Source organism: Schistocerca gregaria, chromosome X (genome assembly GCF_023897955.1).
Source record: "Schistocerca gregaria isolate iqSchGreg1 chromosome X, iqSchGreg1.2, whole genome shotgun sequence".
Lineage (NCBI taxonomy): Eukaryota > Metazoa > Arthropoda > Insecta > Orthoptera > Acrididae > Schistocerca > Schistocerca gregaria.
In genome coordinates this window covers 245,732,868-245,747,323 of record NC_064931.1, presented here as the reverse complement: position 1 = coordinate 245,747,323, position 14,456 = coordinate 245,732,868, and the positions used below count along the sequence as shown (strand labels likewise).

Genomic DNA, 14,456 nt, shown 5'->3' with positions numbered 1-14,456 from the left:
TTGGAGAAAAAGTCAGATTTGAGGAAGTTTCATCAAGGAGAAGTACCTTATGCTAAAGGCAGGAAAAATTGTTATAGACGGGTTAAATGAATTTTGAAACTAATTTTGGGACCCAATTTACACAAATAAATTTTGTGTGATGTCAGTCTCACTCTGATTAACACAAAATCTAATTGTTTCTGTTTCAATTCATCCACTTAACACTACAAAACTGCTTATTAACTCTAGTAGTTGTATGTTGGCACACACTCAATAAGGTTTTTGCAGCTATTTGTACCACATTTAATTCTTTATCATCTTCAAGTACTTTCATCAACATTAATGGCAGGTATCTGGACTACACACTGCCAGCAACGAACCTCAAATGGTTTTTTTGAGACAGTATCTTAGCAGTGTATGACACGCTATTTCTGCTGTTCTTTCACTGAAACAGTGTGTTGGGTCATCAGTTTCTGAAAGAGTGTTTCTGCCCCTGACATTAAAACTGTAATTTTTATCAAATTTTTCATTATGTGGTCCAATAAATCTGTAACTTGGTCTTTCTACAGTTTATTTTAGAAATGTATTCAATACAGAGTTGTGTGGGTTAGTCTCTAAATTTCTGGGGCTGTATTATAAAACTTTCAGCAGAAGTCTTAGTATCAACTGACTTAATAAATGGCACTGCAAGATTAAGAGTTGGTAGATTATTGTACTTAAAATCCCATTTATTAGTAGCAAATGAGGTACATGACAAACTAGGCACAAGATTTGGCACCAAACATAGATAAACTGAATGAATACTGTGAGAATAAATGCCGACAGCAGTATATGGAAAGTGGATGTGTAAAGAAATAAAACAGGTTTGTTATGTTATTCAACACCAGTTATAAACTTGTAGTTCTGGAGGAGCACATCAAAGTAATTCATAAAAATTCCAATCGAGACAAAACAAGTAGCACATATTCAAGAGTCCAGTTATATTACCAAGGATTCAAGAATTTTACAATGGTTATGCTGACACTACACACAAAAGAAAGAAAATAAAGAAATTCAATAACTTACACACTTGGTATGACACTGTTTAATGAATGTGAAACAGATCAGATCTGTCAGTTTTCATTTTGAGTGGAAAAAACTAACAACATGAAGCAAACATTAGTGTATATGTTGCACTGACATGTTTATTTCTGTTTGACACTGTGCAGTGCAGTTGCACATACCTTCTCTTCTAATAACACATTCACTTTCATGTGTAATTGTATCCCACCTTTAGCTTCAACCGACAGCTTCAAATGCTAAACTGAATACAACAATTAAACAAGTCTAATGTAAAGTAGGTGTCTTGAATGTTTATGCCGTGTCCACTACCGCCCCCTAGCTATGGGAAACATTTCAAGAATGCTAAGTCATATTCTTTCGAGACAAAATCAGTAGTATTACGATTATCATTAGATATGAGCAATGTGTCACTGTGGTGTGACATTGGGCTTGCATAAGGGAATGGTGATTCAGTTCTTTGTCTAGTAATCCAGATTTTTTCATAAATTTTTCTAATCTGATTAAGACTGAGGCTTCTTTGAAAAGTGCACGGGTGGTTTCCCCCCTATCCTTCACCAATCTGATCCTGAGCTCAATATCTTATGACATCACCTACAGAATGTTGAACACTAATTTTTCTTCCTTCTGTATCTGTAGAGTATTATTACGACTGATCACGGGGTGCCTAAGATTAACAGGCCCTGTATAAGATGATGTGTAAGTTGGACATCCAGATGAGGGAAAAGGCTGCAGTTAATATCACCTGACTGTGATTTATTAGTAGCCGTCTAGTTGAAATAGCAAAAATGTATCATAAAACCATGTATTTTAATCTGCAACAGCCCTCCCATCACGAGCAACCAATTCTTTTAGAATACAGTCACTTGCATTCAAGATCCACAATGACGTATCCATCAGTTACACATTTCTTCAATCACTTATTAGTATGAACAGCTAAAAGTTGGGGGACACGAAATGATGCACAGCCTACTTAGTGATGTACAATAAGGGTGCCATGTTATGAGTTAGCAACCTCTGTACTTATTTTGTGACAGCAGTTTAGTCACTTTATTGAGTGTTTCTGAATGTAAGTAAACAACTGCTAGCTTAATTTCCTATTGTTGTCGACACGTATACAAACTTCCTAGCCTATTAAAACTGTGTGCTGGACCAGACTCAAACTCGAGACTTTTGCCTTTAGGGAGCAAGTGCTCTACTAACTGAGCTACCCAAGTATGATTCAAAACACCTCCTCACAGCTTCAGTTCTGCCAGTACCTCATATCTCCTATCTTCCAAACTTCATGGGTGTGTGCCACAATCAAACTCTATCATCAGTTCTTATCAACTGAAATTGGGATTCATCTGACCAGACAATGTTTTTCCATTTGTCTGGGGTCCTACCAATATGGTCATGAGCCTGGAACATGGGCCCGGAAGAGGTGCTGCAGGTGATGATGTGTTGTAAGCAAAGGCACTCGCAGTGGTTGTCTGCTACCATACCACATTAATGCCAAATTTCACCGCACTGTTCTAACGGGTACATTCATCATACATCCAACATTGATTTCTGCATCTCTTTCACATGGTGTTACTTGTCTGTTGATACTGACCACTCTATGCAGATACCGCTGCTCTTGGTCATTAAGTGAAGGCCCTCGGCCAGTGTTGCCCATGGTGGAGGTAATGGTGAAATTTGGTATTCTCGGCACACTCTTAACATTATGGATCTTGGAATATTGAATTCTATGACAATTTCCAAAACTGAACATCCCATGCGTCCACATTCAAAGTCTTATAATTCCCGTCTTGTGGTCATAATCACACCAAAAACCTTTCACATGAGTCACCTGAGTACAAATGACAGCTCCACCAACGCATTGCCCTTCTATACCTTGTGTACACAGTACAACTGCCATCTGTATATGTGCAAATCTCTATTCCATGACTTTTGTCACCTCAGTGTTTGTTACATTAATAAGTGAGACTAATTCTGGGACATTTACATTCTGTAGTTAACTAATGTTATGTTTAAATTTTCTTTTGTGACTTAAAAGGATATATATTCCTTTCCATACAAAGTACAAGTGATGCACTCATGGCTCTATAATGTACAACTTATTGCTGAAACTTCCTGGCAGATTAAGACTGTGTGTCAGACCAAGACTTGAACTCTGGACCTTTGTCTTTTGCGGGCAAGTGCTCTACCATCTGAGCTACCCAAGCATGACTCACGACCCATCCTCACTGCTTTAATTCCACCAGTACCTCATCTCCTACCTTCCAAACTTCGTTCTGGAAACTTATTGCTCATTGAACTAATAGATGGTACTTCGAAAATTCTGCATTTGCATGCCATGTGTCTGTGCTGCCCAAGTGTGTTAATATGTGTTCATACAAGCACCCATTCATGGACTTCATGTTACCAATAAATTGAATTTTTATGGATGACCATCCGCCATGTCACCGGGCCACTACGGTTCGAGACTTGTTTGAAGACTATTCTGCAGAATTCGAGTGAATCATTTGTCCATTCACATTGCCTCACACAAATCCCATCAAACATTTATGGGACATAAGCGAGAGGTCAGTTTGTGCACATCATCATGCACTGGTAACACTTTCGCAATTATGGACAGCTATAGAGGCAGCATCGCTTAATATTTCTGCATGGAACTTCCAACGACTTGTTGAGTCCATGCCACATCAAGTTGCTGCATTATGCTGGGCAAAATGAGCTCCAACACAATATTAGGAGATGTCCCATGACTTTTGTCATCCCACTGTATCTAGAATGGTTTGATTGGAAAATTAACTGAAACCTAAAACAAAGGGCAAAAAGTCTTAAAAGCTATGTATAGAATTAGAAAAGTAGATTGAACACAATGGTGGCAGCATATTCATTGCCAAAAAAGCTCAGTAATTTCTAATGGGATAAACAGAGAACAATTACAGAACAACCTGACTGGAAATAAGCTACATCGACAAGAGTACGATTCCATAACCAAAAAAGTCAGAAAGTACACCGAGTTCACCACACAGAAAACAAAAGCCACACAGAAGAATATACTAGTCGACCTTATAAAACAAGTCACCTCCCAAACTAAACCAAAACAGCCAAAGGAAACACACCTTCTACACATCTTTCCTCAACACCACCAATATAATATTCACTGCAGAAGAAGAGGCACTACTCAGCAGCAGTTTAAAACAGATTACAGCTCCACTGGACCAAAAGAACCAAGAGAAGCTCATCACTAGTGTCCCACAGATTTCAACCATGGCCTTTAAGAAGCAAAATGACATAACAGCAGCCTGCCACAAAATTAACAGAATTATTGAGAAGAAAATTGTAAAACCATTCCCAGCATACAAGAAAAAAGAAGAAGCCCGTACACATACTACTAAGACTAAATCAAACATGAATAATGCAATAATTGTAACAGCTGACAAGGGTAATACAACTGTTGTAATGAACAGAGCTACATACATAGAAAAAAACTTTAAACCTCTTCCAAACCAACAACATAACAGAAATAAATAAAGATCCAACAGCTCGAATACAAAAAGAGATTAAACACATTTTAAACACAAATTTCCTACACACCATCCAAGAAGCAAGAAACATTGTAACAATGAGTCCACAAGCACTTTGCCTTAGATCACAACCTAAGATACCCAAAAATGGGACCCCCATCAGGCCTACAGTGAACTGTGGAAACAGCCCAACATTCAAACTCAACAAAATGCTCTTCAAAATTCTCAAAAAAAGCATATACATTCAATAATGAGAGAACACTTAAAAACATAGCAGAATTTACATAACATGCCAAAAACGTGGAAGTACCTCTGTGCCAATAGATGCCATACAACAAATAATCAATGCCTACCTACAAAAGCACAAAAAAATCCCTTCAACTCTCATTACTGAACTAATGGACTTGCTCGAATTCACACTTTCTCACAAGTACTTTAAATTTAACAATAAAATCTACAAACATTTCCGAATTGTTAGTTGAAATATTTATAAGTGATTTAGAAGACAAAATCCTGCATTCCAGTCACGACCTCCTCAAAAATATTATCTACTACCACAGATATGCAGATGATACCATCATTTTAATCAAAGGCACAAAACATGACATCAATGAGTTGAACCAATTATTCAACAACTCCCATGAAAACGTAAAATTCACAGTTGAACACCAAGCATATGACAGTATAATTTTTTAGACCTTACCATTACAATAAAGAATAACAGACATCAGTTTGAAATTTATTGGAAGTCTACCACAACACATACTACAATCCACAACTCTCTTGTCACCCCACAGCCCAAAAAATTGCCGGTTTCCTGTCATGAGCAATAGAGCTATCCAACTACCACTCTCTGAAGACAAATGAGAACTAGAAATTGAAATAACAAAACAAACAGCCATGGCAAATGGTTATAACAGCTCCATAGTAGACACCCTAAAACACTCAATAATGGCAAAGCAATCACGTCACAAGTAACAAAATGAAAATCATCATCTTCCATACTATCCCCTTTTTAGGTAACATTTCATATCAGATAGCCAATGTCTTCAAACAAAAAGGCATAAGCACATCCTTTACCACAGACAACAAGATTGGACACAAGTTACCCCACTTCATCACACAGGTGTGTACAAAATTGAATCTTTGGACTATGACTGCTTCTACATAGGCCAGACAGGCAGATCATTTGAGATTAGATTCAAAGAACACATGACAGCACTAAAAAATACAAAATACCACACATCAGCAATAGCCACCCATCTGCATGAAACAAAACACCAAGTTAACAACACAAGTATGACTGACCTCATTTACAATTATATCATTACAACAGCTTGTATCCCCTGTTAGCTTGAAATTATATGTACATCAACTGCTGGCACAAATTGTACATCCATCAGCATATTTTAATGCATTAACCAATGTATTACCCCAACCTTTATGAAGTTATTACATGTAACAGTTGTAATCTTAAGACCACCTGCTTTGTAAAGTTTGCTCTCATACAATCACTCCTTCCACCATCTCCCTCCATCTCACTTTCTCTTTCTCTTTCACTCTTTCCGCCTCCAGCCTAACTGTGAATCCCAACTAAAATTGTTAATTGTGTATAATTTTACTGTACTTAAAGTTTGTAACATGCCACCTGATTGTATAAACGAGTATAAAGTTTAAGCTATATTAACTTGTCAAAATTGGATGTATATACCAACTGAAATATTTATTCCAAAGCATGCATTTGACACCTCAAAATAAACATTTTCAAAATCCTTAAAAAAATTTCTTCTGTAACAATGTTGTTACAATGTATATTATTTGTAATTTGTGATAATGTTTTCTCTTGTACTATACGATCCTTAAACCTAATAGTTTCCAGACGCCATATTTGTTTACAAAATATGACACTATACATGTGATGTATTACGCCAGAGAAAGGAACCTGTGACCACTATAGGTACTCTATTTTACTTATTTTATTTTTACTGTTAGATACACGTTTAGTTTTTGTCAAAAGAAACCCAAAAGCATGTTCTAAAATAGTGTTTTGTTTCTCCACTGGACAGGGCCACAAGTTCCTCCAAAAAACTGTAATCCCCCCCCCCAACACGCACACAGCATACTAACAAATGTAAATCCACCTGATGATGGAGTTTTAAACCTTTGAAACACGTTGTGGAGATAAATAAACAGTGACTGGTAACAATAAACTTGTTGTTTCATTTAAACTTGGATAAATTATTGAAGTGGTGGAATGTTTAAGAGAAAGCATGGAAAATATCATTTGTTAATTCTCATTTTATGCCACAGTAAGGAACAGAATTTAAATTTTCCCACTACAGAATGAGGATGCATGGGTTTAGAGGGACAAAGATATATGTAGTACTGTACAAAATTTCTTCCCGCTACCATGGGCACTTGGTGTGCCAAACTACTTTTGAGGGAACATGTTAGGTCTTATGGCAAAAATTAAGCCAAAGAATTGTTATTCAGCTAATGTACAAATGCGATTCAGTGACCACAAACTACATATACATTTACATAACTACTCTGGAATTCACACTTAAGTGTCTGGAAGATGGTTCTTTGAATCACCTTCAGACTATTTATCTACTTTTCCACTCTTGAAATGCACGTGGGAAAAATGAACACCTCAAACTTTCCATGCAAGCTTGGATTTCTTTGATTTTATTATGATTATCATTACTCCCTATGTAGGACGGGTACAACACAATGTTTTCATACTCAGAGCAGAAAGCTGTAGTTTGAAATTTTGTGAAAAGATCTCACAATAACAAAAAGCTCGTTTTAATGATTGCTGTTCTAACCCTGTTGCCACATCTGTGACACTCTCTCCCCTATTTCAAGGTAATACAAAACGAGTTGCCTATCTCTGAACTTTTTTGATGTTTTACGTCAAACCTATCCAGTACAGATTCCATACCACATGGAAATGCTCCAGAAGAGGACAGACAAGCATAGTGTAAGCAGTCTCTTTAGTACATCTGTTGCATCTTCTAAGAGTTCTGCCAATAAATCTCAGTCTTTGGTTTGCCTTTTTGCAACTTTTTCTATGGGATCATTCCAATTTAAGTTGTTTGAAACTGTAATACCTTAGTTTTTAGTTGAACTGATAGCCTTTAGATTTGTGTGATTTATTGTGTAAATGAAATTAAATAGATTTCTTTTGGTAGTCATCTGGATGACCTCACGCTTTTCATTATTTAGAGACAACTGCCTCTTTTCGCATCATATGGGTATCTTGTCTAAATCATTTTGCAATTGGTTTTGATCTTTTGATGACTTTACTAGATGGTCAATGACAGCATCACCTGCAAGCAATCTAAGAGGGCTGCTCAGATTGTCTTCTAAATAGTTTATATTGATAAGGAATGACAAACAGCCTAAAATACTTCCTTGGGGAATTTCAGACTGTTTTATTATTTTACTCACTGACTTTCTATCAGTTACTATGAACTGAACAATGTTTTCTGAATCTGTGTTGACTATTTGTCAATAAATCGTTTTCTTCACAGTAATTCATAAGGTTTGAACACAGTATATGTTACAAAATTCTACTTCAAATTGGTGTCAGCGATATGATCAATGAGAGAAGGGATCGCACACGAACTGCAATTGTAAGCCCTGATCTGGGCTGCCGATGTGGGAGATCAACCGCCATTGGCGGAAAAAGGAGATGATAACTTGGATGTGCAGGAGAACTACGAACTTGTGCAACGTAACTGGAGAGCAATTGTGCATGCCTAACCTACAATGGAAAGAGTCTGGCCTCCACCAGGACACTGGTCACCGGACTTGTCCTAAAAGCTTCTGTCGCTAGGCGAACGCTACAGTGGTGCACTGGGTCGAGTAAACGCTATGCTGAGGGTGCCGTCGAACCATAAACCAGACTCCCATAGTCAAGGCGGGATTGAACAAGGGCTCTGTAGAGTTGCAGCAGCGTAGAGCGATCTGCACACCAGTTGGTGTTGCTCAGGCAGCGGAGGACATTGAGGTGCTGCCAGCAGTTCCACTTAAGCAGCTGGAGGTGAAGAAGCCAAGTCAATTGGCCGTCAAAAATCATAATGTCTCCACTACAGTGAGTGGATCATCATTAAAGTAAAGTTCTGGTTCAAGATGAACAGTACAACACTGACAGAAGTGCATAACACACTACTTTGCAGTCGAAAACTGGAAACCATGGGCTACAACCCATGAATGTGCCTTCTGGATGGCTCCCTGTAGGCGCCGCTCAGTAACACTAGTACTGGTGGAGCAGTACGAAATGCAGAAGTCGTCTGCATACAGAGGCTGTGAGACAGACAGCCCTATAGCTGCTGCTAGACCATCAATGGCCACTAAAAATAGAGATACACTCGATACGAAGCCCTGCGGGAAGCCATTCTCCTGGATATGGGGTGAACTATGGGAGGCACCAACTTGGACATGGAAAGTATTAAAGTGACAGGAAACTTTGGATAAAAATCAGAAGCAGGCCTCGGAGACCCCACATGTATAATATGGCAAGAATATGATGTCGCCAGGTGGCGTCATACACTTTTCATAAATCAAAAGAGACATCTGCCAGGTGCTGGCACCTGGAAAAGGCTGTTCAGATGGCGGAGTCGAGGGACACAAGATTATCAGTGGTAGAGCGACCCTGGCGGAAGCCGCCCTGACATGGAGCCAGTAGGCCACATGACTCCAGGATCCAATCCAACTGCCGACACACCATACGTTCCAGCAGCTTACATAGAATGTTGATGAGGCTGATGGGCCCTTACTTATCCACATCAAGCAGGTTTTTAATGGGTTTAAGCACCGAAATGAGGGTGCTGTCTCATCATTGTGACGGAAAGACGCCATCGCAACAGATGCAGTTGAAGATGATGAGGAAATGTCGCTTGTAGTCAGATGAGAGATGTTTAATCATCTGACCATGGATCCAATCTGGCCCAGGAGCCATGTCAGAGCAATGTGCATGGGCATTGAGGAGCTCCCACTCTGTAAATGGGGCATTATAGATAGGGTCCACTGTGGCGCATAGCGAATGAGAGAACTTTCCCTTCCACCTGCCGTTTGAGGATGTGAAAAACTGGGGGGTAGTTCTCCGATGCAGAAGCTCAAGCAAAGTGCTCAGCAATCGCATTTGCATTGGTAGACAACACGTGACTGATGTTAATGCCAGGGACACCTTTTGGGGTCTGGTACCCAAAAAGACATCTGATCTTTGTCCAGTCTTGGGAAGGTGACATATGGCATCCGATGGTCAAGACGTATCTCTCCCAACACTCCTGGTTCTGTCTTTTGATAACCTGGCAACGTGGACACGGAGCCACTCAAAGGCTATGAGGTGCTCCAGGGAAGAGTGCCGCTTATGCCGCTCTAGAGCTTACTGACACTCATTAATTGTCTCAGTGAGTTCTGGCAACCACCAAGGGACTGCCTTTCACCGGGGGCACCCTATAGAGCGAGGGATCGTGTTTTCCACCGCATTAACGATTGTTGTAGTCACCTGCTCAGCCATCACACCAATGTTACCATGTTGGGGAGAGTCAACAGTGACCTCAGAGGTGAAAGTTCCTCAGTCTGCCTTCTTTAAAGCCCATCTGGGCAAGCATTTGTGTGCCTGACACCGGGGCAGTGACAGAAAGATGGGGAAGTGGTCACTACCACACAGGTCGTCATGTGCTCTCCAGTGGATAGATGGGAGAAGTCCTGGGCTGCAAATGGATAAATCAATGGCTGAGTAGCTACCAGAGCCATTCTCAAACGTATGGCGGACCCAGTATTTACAAGGCAGAGGTCTAACTGAGACAGTAAAGTTTCGACAACTCTGCCTTGGCCAGTAAGCACAGTGCCACCCCACAAGGGGTTATGAGTGTTAAAATCTCCCAAAGGTAGGAAAGGTTTAGGGAGTTGATCAATAAGTGCAGCTAATACATTCAGGGGTACTGCACCATCTGGAGGAAGACATATATTGCAGACAGTTCTTTCATGTGTCGTCGTCATTCTGACAGCCGCAGCTCCAACAGGGGTTTGAAGGGACACAGTGGAATTACAGATTGAGTTTAGGACATAAAAGGCAAACTCCACCTAACACTAGATTATAGTCGCTATGGTTCCTGTAATATCCTTAATAGCCACGGAGGGCAGGGGTCCGCATTGCCGAGAACTAGGTTTCCTGGAGGGCAATGCAGAAAGCAGGTGTAAAGCTTAACAGTTGCCATAGCTCAGCCAGGTGGGGGGAAAAACCGCCGCAATTCCACTGGAGGATAACACCGTGAGACTGGGAAGGCATGAAACACTCAATGAGGCAGTCTACGCCTCAGGGTCACCTGCTGCCACCAGATGAGTACCTGTGTGATCGACATCCCTTGTGTCTGAGAGCCCAACGAGATTTAAGTCCTTAGCGGACGCCAGAATCTCCACCTCATCCTCAAACACAGCTTGTTGGTAGTGGTGGTGTGGGTGCCACTGCAATTTGCTTGGTCTTATAGTGATCTTCTTCTTTTTGGACTTTTCTCGCTGCTCATTGGGTTTCTTTTGCTGGGAGGACTTCACTGATTCAGTCTCTGTGACTGAGGAGGATTGTGAAGCCCAACAATCAGCTTCTTTTGGGCACTTCAGTCACTGGTGGGCATCATCTTTCCCACTAGCAGAAACCTGGGAAGGGAGTGACCCAAGGGATCCCTTCCTGGCGAGAGGAGCCGAAGAAGACTTACGGTTCTCCAGCTGGGAAGTAGGGACTGTTGTTCCCGGTGGTTGGGGGGGGGGGGGGGGGAATTGCCCCTCACCAAGAGGGCAGGTGTAGCCTTCTGGCTGGAATGCAAGAAACTGATTGCGCTACAACTGTTCTTATAGCGGTGGCATATGAGGTAGTCATAGCCACAGGATGTAGGTGCTCATATTTTCTCTTAGCCTCAGTGTAGGTCAGTCACTCCAGGGTCTTGTATCCCATGATTTTCCTCTCTTTCTGTCAAATTCTGCAGTCTAGCGACCAAGGTGAATGATGCTCTCTGCAGTTGACACAGATGGGAGGTGGGGCACATGGAGTATTGGGATGTGATGGACGTCCACAATCTCAACATGTGACGCTGGAACAACAGCGTGAAGGCATATGACCGAACTTCCAGCACTTATAGCACCGCACCAGGGGAGAGGTACATGGCTTGACATCACAGCAGTAGACCATCAACTTGACCTTCTCGTGTAAGGTGTCACCTTCGAAAGCCAAGATGAAGGCACCAGTGGCAACCTGATTATCCCTCGGACCCCGATGGACACGCTGCACGAAATGAACAACTCACCGCTCTAAATTGGCACGCAGCTCGGCGTCAGACTGCAGAAGAATGACCCTGTGGAACATAATATCATTGACCATATTTAACCTCTTATGTGGCGTGATGGTAACAGAAACATCCCCCTATTTGTTACATGCGAGTAAACCCTTGCATTGTACTGAGACTTAGAATGCTTAGAGATTGCTGGTGTTTTATCACCAACAAGTGATGACGTGGCATGCTTCATTGCAAGTCATTTGCACTGATGCCACCCACTCTGACCAGGGGCCCTCGCCATGGACGCCAACCATCCACAGCAAAGGTCACCTGGCAGGATGACCATTGCCAGGATTCCCAATGCCCAGGGTGACACGCATCTACTCCTTGGCATACACGGGGAGTTAACAGCGCAGGCATCAGCAGAGTGATCCCTGTGTTGTCAGGGGGCTACAACCAACAGGGTACATGGTGACCCCACCACAACGGACTTGCTAGTGTGCTGGATATCAGGTGCAAACAAGTCCATGGTCATCATTGGTGTAGAAAGCGACACTGCATAGTGCCTGGTGGAAAACGCACACAGGAAGGTGTCCTCACCCAAGAGATGGAGAATCAGCAGGACCGTAATGTGACGATGAAACAGTGGGCTACAGATCTCAAGACACAAGGGACATGTAAGGTGCCCTTCCCCAATTGGCTCGCTCTCTGGAAAAATTTTGAAGAATGGAAGTCAAACCCTAAAGAGGACCATCACATAAAGGCCAAAACCTCCTTTTAGTCGTCTCATACGACATGCAGGAATACCTCGGGCCTATTCTTGCCCCAGGACCTGCAGAGGGCATGATAAAAGGTGGACGTACCAGCTATTAGGTAGGTGGTCAAAATGTTTTGGCTGATCAGTGTACATAAACTTCATATTCATCTTCAATCTTCTCTAAATAACTACTAAATGTTTTCATCAAGAGATTTCACTGGTTGGACCCAAGAAGGCCCGAAATACACTCCTGGAAATGGAAAAAAGAACACATTGACACCGGTGTGTCAGACCCACCAGACTTGCTCCGGACACTGCGAGAGGACTGTACAAGCAATGATCACACGCACGGCACAGCCGACACACCAGGAACCGCGGTGTTGGCCGTCGAATGGCGCTAGCAATGCAAGGGTTTACTCGCATGTAACAAATAGGGGGATGTTTGTGCACCGCCGCCGTCAGTGTCAGCCAGTTTGCGTGGCATACGGAGCTCCATCGCAGTCTTTAACACTGGTAGCATGCCGCGACAGCGTGGACGTGAACCGTATGTGCAGTTGACGGACTTTGAGCGAGGGCGTATAGTGGGCTTGCGGGAGGCCGGGTGGACGTACCGCCGAATTGCTCAACACGTGGGGCGTGAGGTCTCCACAGTACATCGATGTTGTCGCCAGTGGTCGGAGGAAGGTGCACGTGCCCGTCGACCTAGGACCGGACCGCAGCGACGCACGGATGCACGCCACGACCGTAGGATCCTACGCAGTGCCGTAGGGGATCGCACCGCCACTTCCCAGCAAATTAGGGACGCTGTTGCTCCTGGGGTATCGGCGAGGACCATCTCCATGAATCTCCATGAAGCTGGGCTACGGTCCCGCACACCGTTAGGCCATCTTCCGCTCACGCCCCAACATCGTGCAGCCTGCCTCCAGTGGTGTCGCGACAGGCGTGAATGGAGGGACGAATGGAGACGTGTCGTCTTCAGCGATGAGAGTCGCTTCTGCCTTGGTGCCAATGATGGTCGTATGCATGTTTGGCGCCGTGCAGGTGAGCGCCACAATCAGGACTGCATACGACCGAGGCACACAGGGCCAACACCCGGCATCATGGTGTGGGGAGCTATCTCCTACACTGGCCGTACACCTCTGGTAATCGTCGAGGGGACACTGAATAGTGCACGGTACATCCAAACCGTCATCGAACCCATTGTTCTACCATTCCTAGACCGGCAAGGGAACTTGATGTTCCAACAGGACAATGCACGTCCGCATGTATCCCGTGCCACCCAACGTGCTCTAGAAGGTGTAAGTCAACTACCCTGGCCAGCAAGATCTCCGGATCTGTCCCCCATTGAGCATGTTTGGGACTGGATGAAGCGTCGTCTCACGCGGTCTGCACGTCCAGCACGAACGCTGGTCCAACTGAGGCGCCAGGTGGAAATGGCATGGCAAGCCGTTCCACAGGACTACATCCAGCATCTCTACGATCGTCTCCATGGGAGAATAGCAGCCTGCATTGCTGCGAAAGGTGGATATACACTGTACTAGTGATGACATTGTGCATGCTCTGTTGCCTGTGTCTATGTGCCTGTGGTTCTGTCAGTGTGATCATGTGATGTATCTGACCCCAGGAACGTGTCAATAAAGTTTCCCCTTCCTGGGACAATGAATTCACAGTGTTCTTATTTCAATTTCCAGGAGTGTAATTCTGCAGCCATAGTTGCCACTAGATATGACAGTAACTTATGCTGGAACAAAATTGGGAAGTGATGGCCAGTAAGGACACTGTAAGTGAATACCAAGCACTTTATGGGTATGTCACACCTACACAAAACCTCCAATGGCAACAAAATTCTGAGAATACATTGAT

General features: G+C 42.8%; 1 protein-coding gene across 1 annotated transcript in view; it reads right to left on the bottom strand.

Moving 5' to 3' along the window:
- The window catches only part of LOC126298428 (uncharacterized), a 54,838-nt gene that overhangs the window by 25,685 nt on the left and 14,697 nt on the right, over window positions 1-14,456 (bottom strand). The gene's annotated exons all lie outside the window — the stretch shown is intronic.